This window comes from Nannospalax galili, unplaced genomic scaffold, assembly GCF_000622305.1.
Source record: "Nannospalax galili isolate Female #2095 unplaced genomic scaffold, S.galili_v1.0 scaffold1362, whole genome shotgun sequence".
Lineage (NCBI taxonomy): Eukaryota > Metazoa > Chordata > Mammalia > Rodentia > Spalacidae > Nannospalax > Nannospalax galili.
In genome coordinates, this window is record NW_008347579.1 from 606723 (window position 1) to 614355 (window position 7633).

The window sequence follows — 7633 nt, forward strand, 5'->3', positions numbered from 1 at the left end:
GACCATGAACCTGTTTCCCAGACTGGGTCTTCAGGAGACACACTGCAGTCCCCTTTGGTACATCAGCAGAGCCAGCTTCTGTGAGGGAGAAAGCAAACCCACCATCCTTATCCTAAGCTAGGAAGGGCACCATGGAGAACACAGGCCTCACTTCCAGGCCTCAGATGTCCATATAGGCGCACAAATGGGGACATCACAGGGGTCAGTGACCAGCCACAGTGCAGGTGGGAATGAGGGACAGCAGGGCTGCTTTAACTGAAGGTGGCAAACAGTAGGACCCATTTTTTCAATTAACTTTTTTAGATAGCCTACAAGATGGTGGGTTTCATGATGACATTCATGCATATATCATTGTATTATGCTTTGCTCTTGTTCAGTCCTCCAGTTAACCACTCCCTCCCCACCCCCACCCCCCACCGTCTCTCCCTATCCCACAGAAATCATTTAAAGGGAAAAATTCTGAATACACAAGGACCTCTGCTGCCCACCTCATATAACACATCCTAAAGTTCAAATGAAGGGGGTGAGGAATTGGTGGACATCCTGGTATAAGAAACCCCGGGGCTTTTATCATTTACAGTAAAGGTTGGTCACCAGAGAGTAGAAAGGGCAATGGCAATGCGGCCTGGTGAAGATGCTCAGTGCCACCTCCTGCACCGGCACATAAAGATACCAATTCTCATTCCCTCCCTCTCCCCCTGTAGGGCTGTATGGTCCAGCATTATCTTCTTGGTGTGAAAAGTGTGTTTGATCTGGAATTTGGAATTCTAGAGTTCAGCTGTAGCTGGAGGCATTCCTAAAATGTGGAAGAAAAAAAAAATCAGAAAGAAAACAGAAACTATGAAATCAAATCACAGACCGGCCTGCCTTCTTTGGCTGTGGTCTTCTGTCATCAAGCACTTCTGCTGTGGTTTTCTGGATTCAGAAATAGCTGATGGGCCTCTGAGAGTTGGGGGGAAAAAATGGCTTCAGAAACCTGAAATCCAGAGCCTTACAGTCCTAATCACTTGCCTTCCCCCGCCCAGGGGAGTAAGGAAACACTGCTCTTCACAGTTTGCTTGAAAGCGTTTCCTGTCTTGTGCACATGATCCCTTGATATTGAAATTATTTTCTCTGTTTAATCCAGCTCCTGCTGAGAAGCAGTGTGAGATTTAGGGTGTGGGATTTTTCTCTTGTACTTTCAGATGGTGGTGCATTTTTAACTCCTAACCCTAGGGTATGTCTCAGCTGCTGTTCCTTCTATTTCATGCAAGTTAGCGACACAAGTGGAGTAGGAGACTTCTGATTTGGGGGATAATTTTAGAATTCTGACCTGATCGGGGGTCCAGACACCAGCCTCCTCAGAGCCAGGATGAGGAGGAAAGTGGGCTTTGTTAAGCTTCTGGCTAGGAGAGGTGATTGTCCTTGGGTCTCCATGTTACCTTGTGTTTCCAGGGTTTTCCACATATAGAGGATGGTGCCTTTGTCTCATGCTGTGTGTCGGGATCTCCTAAGGACGACTGCTTTCTCCTGGGCTCACCCCATTCTTCCTCATACAGATGTTTGGACCACGCTTTCTTGCCAGTACCTGCAGAAGAGCGACTAGACGTAGAAGTACAAGTTTTGCTGTTTGGACTTTGAAAGTAGTTTTGTGATGTTTGAATTTTCTGTTAGCCTCTTGTTCAAACACTGCAAACTATGTACAGTCCCTCTGGTCACCTCCACCCCCCAGAATAGCCTAATAAACATTGTTTTCTTTTTATAAAAAGCATGGCTTGTATTATTTCTTGTTGCTGTCACAAAATACCTGACAAAAGCATCTTAAGAGAAGGATTTGTTTGGACTCAACAGTTTGGGAGGGTACAGTCTGTGATGAGGAAAGTGTGGTAGAGTTCATGGTGGCAGAGCCTGTGGCTAGAACGTCTCACATCGCTGTAGACCAAGAAGCAAAGAGCCCAGGCTGCAAGTGGGGCCAGACTAATCCTCAGGCCCGCCCTTCAGAAACCTACTTCCTCCAATTTACCTCCACCTCCTTAAGTTTCCACCGCCTCCTGAAACAGTACCACCAGCTGGCAACCATTTCAAACACATGAGCCTGTGGGAGACATGTCACATTCAAACCATAACACATATATGATGTCTTTTGCTTTTATCCTTTCTAACTTACTTTCAAAATTATACAGAAATGTAAAAATCCACAGAGAGCTCCAGGGTGGAGGTACTGGAATTTGGGGCAGCAGATCATAAAAGACCCAGTATAGCCGACACAAAGGCTTGTGTCATGGTTTCCCAGCCTTGACTCTACTGGTATTTGGGACTAGGTAGTTACTTGTCAAGGGAGGATGGGTCAGGTCCTGGACATTGTCAACGTTTGGTAGCATCCCTGCGTAACTCTTATCTTCAAAATCTTTCTAAACATTGTCAAGTGTTCACTTAGGTGAGATACCATCACTCCTGGGTGAAAAGTCACTATTTTAGATCCAATTTAATGATGTTGTTTCTAAAAGAAGGGCTGGGTGTGGTGGTACACGCCTTTAATCCCAGCACTCAGGAGGCTGAGGTGGATCTCTGTGAATTTGAGGCCAGCCTGGTCTACATAGTGAGTTCCAGCCCAACTGGAGCTACAGGGACACCCTGACTTTAAAAAAAAAAAAAAAAGTGTTCTAAAAGAAATTAGTCAAGTTTAGCATAGAGGCCACAGCTTTGTTTTCTGTTCTCTGAAAGCAATTTAAAATTATATGATTGGGTTGATATCATCTCTTGTTAATCATCATATTTGTATTAAGTGACTTGATTAAAGATTTAGAATGGGGTTGTTTTTCTTACTTCCAGCACATAGGCCCACGCTTGGTCAGGAAAGTCACTTAAGGTCACACATGAAGCCAGATTTCTTTCTGAATTATCATCATGGAAATGGCTGCCCCAAACCCAGCTCTCCCATTTCCCTGATGGGGTGACTGTCTGTAGCATTCTTTTCTCCATCAGGACTTGATAGGACAAAATATTAAAACACAAAACCTAATAATGAACTTGGCACTCTTGTTTGCCTAAGAATCCCACAGGAACATCCAGACCTGCATTGAATGACTCGTATAGACTTACTGGGGTTTCTAGGGGACTGTTTTATTTTTGAAATCTTTTATTAGCAGATAGTAGTCATACATAACACTGGGTTTCATTATACACTTTAATATATACATACAATGTAGTTTGGTCTTAGCCTTCATTATCCCCCTCCCACGCGTGCTGATTCCCTTCCTCTTCTCAGCTAATCCCTAGTCTGCTCTCATGTCTTCTTGTTGTTAATGAATTTAATTGGGGTTGCTTTAAGGAGCATGGGTGAGGGTTATTTACAAGAGCACAGGCACTTTGCCAGTAGTAACACCACTAAGAAAATGTCTACTCCATTCTCAGTAATCCTATACATCCTCAGGGGCTGGGGCCTCATGAGCCTGATGACAGGATGTCAATGGGCCCAATCTTGTCCAGGTCTTGTACAGGTAATCACAACTGCTGTGCGTTCAAGAGTGCACAGCCTTGTCATGCCCGGAATACAGAGTTCCAGAACTCTCCATCTCTTCCTCCGGCTCTTCTGTTCTTTCTGTCCCCTCTCCTATGGTGTTCCCTAAATCTTGGAGGGGGTGTCCCATTTAGAACTAAGCATTCAACAGCCACATATTCTGAGCACTTTGACTGTTTATGAGGCTCTGCAGGAAGCTTCTCTGACCATAGGTGACAGCCGCACTACTCTATAAGCATAAACATAAGTATTTAAAAGGCCTTTTGAGAAGCACACCGTGTCCTATGACCGCCTCCAGTTTTTGTTGTTTTTCTCATGATGTTTTTTTCCACTGGATCTTCCTCCCACCTTACTTTCTGAGTCTACTTCCAAATGACCAAATTAGAATGGTTTTAGTTAGACCCCTCAAAATCCTTGGGTTGGTTTGGATTAAAAGTTTGCAAATATTCAAACCTGGGTCTGGGGTTTTAAAGTGTAACAAAACCCAATGTCCCTGTAGCTCACAGGGTGCTGGGCTTCTCCGAGCAGAAGTGCCCAAGTTCATTCACAGAAAAAGAAATGTCAGCTGCTCAGGGTTGGCATAGGTGGGGCTGGACCCCTTGGGGGTGGGCAGGGGTGGGACATTCCCAGACTCTTCAAGTAGAAATGGGGAGGGGGCAGCCAAAAGGGCAGCATGCACCTGCAGACCTTGAGGGCCCTCGACCTGTGCCGTCCATTCATATTTTAATCATTTTTTTTAATGGAACCAAGTCCCCAAGATACTGGTGACAGAAATTTTAAGAGCTAGAACAAGAAATGTCTAATAAAACCATGTGAGAATGCCAAGAAAGTGAATAAGAATTGTGACAGAAACAAGATACAAGACTGCCTGTGTTTGGTGATATAAATAAAGCATAAACGAAAACACAGAGATGTGAATGATGTGTGTGGCGGGGGGTGCCATAAAAGCCCCACAAACTGGCAGTGCTGGCAGCACCCAGGGATTTCAGCCTCACAAAGATTTCTCCCAAGCAGGCTGGCAGACATCACTATGCTTAAAAACTAAAGTGAACTTTGGCCTCAGAATGTAGTGAGAAAGTATGTAAATAGGTGATAGCTGTTAATACATGGATGGATGGATGGATGGATGGATGGATGGATGGATGGATGGATGGATGGACGGATGGACAGATGGATGGAATGATGGCCTGATGGATGAACAGATGATAGCTGTTCCCTAGTTTTCACTATGACCACACATTGTAACTACTTATGTTTTAGAGGAAAAAAAAGAACAGAAGGACAAGCTGCATCCTTTCTGGGACCAGCTCAGCTTCTGAGCCCTGCTCTGTGGAGGGAAGATATAACACCTCTCTACCTCAGAGCTCTTCCAGGGCTAAAGTTCCATACAAATTCCCACACAGCCCAGGAAGTAGCTAGCAGCAGCCATATAGCACCTCCTGCAAGATTAATTGCCTCAATTTGGGGAAGAAGCACCTTCCAGCACCTGCTGTGCTCTATGTGCATAGGAGGGTTATAAAATAATACCTCACCCTGTGGCTGGTGACTTGGGGAATCAGCTCCAGGTAGGGCTTTCCCAGCCAGAAGGAGGTTGAGTCAGCTCTTGCAGGGATTAACCAGCCCTGCAGAAACCATCCTGGGAGGCTCTGAAGAATAGTAGCAATTGGCTATGAGCATTCACAGGCACCAAACCCAGGGTGAATCAGTTCTCACCACACCTGGGACTCCAGGACAAAATTAGTTTTCATTTTTCAGTAGAGGAGACTGAGGCTTGGAGAAGGCAAGGGACTGATGCAAGTTGCACCGCCAGGACAGGATCCGAATTCTTTTTTCCTGAATGCCAGCACCCACACAGGCTATTCTAATCTTGCTCTCTGGCCTTGTGGGGAGGCAATCTCCTGGCCACTGAATGGGACAGGTCACAGGAACACCCCACACCCCCACATTTACACCACATCTCTCTCCACCCACCTTTGGAGCTACATCTTTAGAGCAGCCCAAGTTGGTAGAATTGTGGCATGAGCTTGTCTTCAAATGATAATTAGATTACCTTCCTTGTCTTGAGGAAAAACAGCAGATTTTAAAAAGAAGTATGCGGGCTAGAGAGATGGCTCAGCGGTTAAGAGCACTGGTTGTTCTTGCGGAAGACCCGGGTTCAAATCCCAGCACCCACACGGCAGCTAACAACTGTAGCTCCTGTCCCAGGGGATTCGACAGCCTCTTCTGACCTCCGTGGGCATTGCACAGCATGGGTGCATTGACCTACATGCAGGCAATGCACGTATACGCATAAAAAAAAAAAAGTATGACAAGCATTCAGAGTGCCAGGACTGCTCCCCCAAGGGCCACACTTCCATTTCAGTCCCTCATTCCAGACATGAAACCAATCAAAGCAGTGGCAACACACACATTTAAACCAAGTGACAAAAGCCTGCTTAAGTGTTTTTAAAGAGCTGCTTTACCCACAGATTGTGCCCAGAGAAACACAGCTGGCCTGTTATCCTACAACTTTGCAAGTTCAAGGCTCAGCTCTGACTTTTCAAAGTGCTTAAGTAGCCTTCTCAGATGCCCCTGCAGCTGCTACCCACCATTCCCTGCCTCTTCAGTCTCCAGGACCACAGCAACACAAAAGGGAGGTAGGGCAGGCTAGGCTTGCATTTCTAATTCCTGCAGGGTGGTTTGACTTAGTCCCTCATCCCTGCTTGCTCTAGCTTTGGCTCTCCTGTTTCTGTTCCACACTTGGACAACTTGGGGGAAAGAGAGAGCGAGAGAGTATTGCTTCCCCCTGGGAACACCCACCACACAGCCAATGCAGCTTCCTCTGCCTCATTTCCCGAGTACCAGGACACCTAAAAGTATACAGATAGAGATCAGGGTATCCTTCAGCTTCCTGTTACTGTAGCAAATTCCTGAGAGAAATCATCTTAAAAAGAAGGAAGTCACCTCGGTATGTGGTGGCACACCCCTTTAATCCCAGCCCTTGGGAAGCAGAGGCAAGTGGATCTCTGAGAGGCCAGCCTGGCTCATATAGTTACTTCCAAGTGGGCTGGGACTAGGGAGGTCCTGTCAAAACCAAAAAAAACATTAAACAAACAAAACCAACAACAACAACAAAAAGAAGTCCTCTGACCTCCACACATGCTCTGTAGCGTGACACCCACACATGTATACACACACAAATATGAAATGAAATAGGGGTATACATGATCATATTTCATTGTATACCTGGATGAAATTCTCAAAAATAAAAGTTTATTTTTTAAACTTCTTTAAAAGTTAAAAGGACAAAGAAAATCAGGGCTGGAGAGAGGGCTCAGCGGCAAAGAGCACTGTCTGCTCTTGCAGAGGACCCGGGTTCGATTCCCAGCACCCACATGGCGGCTATGAACCATCCTTAACCCCAGTTCCAGGGGAATCTGAAGCCCTCTTCTGACCTCTGTGGCACTGCACGACACGGGTGCACTCACATACATGCAGGCAATACACTCATACACATCAAATAAAAATAAATATTAAAAAAAAACAAAAAGAACAAAGAAAAGAGGAAAGGTTGGGGTTGAGGAGATGGCTCAGTCAGTTCTTGACTTGAAATCATGAAGACCTGAGTTGGATCCCCAGAACCCACATAAAAATGCCAGGTGTGGCAATGCACACTTGTAATCCTAGTACTGAGAGATAGAGATAGGCGAATCCCCGAGTCCACTGGCCAGCCAGCTTAGCCAAACTAGTGAGCCCCAGGTCCTAGAAAAAGACTATCCCTCTCAAAAAAGCAAGGCAGCGGGGGCTAGGGAGGAGGCTAGAGAGGTGGCTCAGCAGATAAACACATGCTATTCTCCCAGAGGACCCAGGTTCAGTTCCCCGCATCTACCTGGTAGCTAACAACCATCTGTAACTCCAATTCCAGGTGATCCGACACCTTCTTCTGGTCTCTGAAGGCATCACATGCACATGGTGCATTTACATACATGCACATAAAATAAATTTTTTTTTAAAAAAGGGTATATTTCATCTACACCCAAAGTTGACCTCTGACCTCTACATACATGCACTAACATGTCTATACACACTTGGACATACATACACATACACAGAAAAAAGAGAAGGAGAAAGAGAGAGAGAGGATTTAGGGTTATT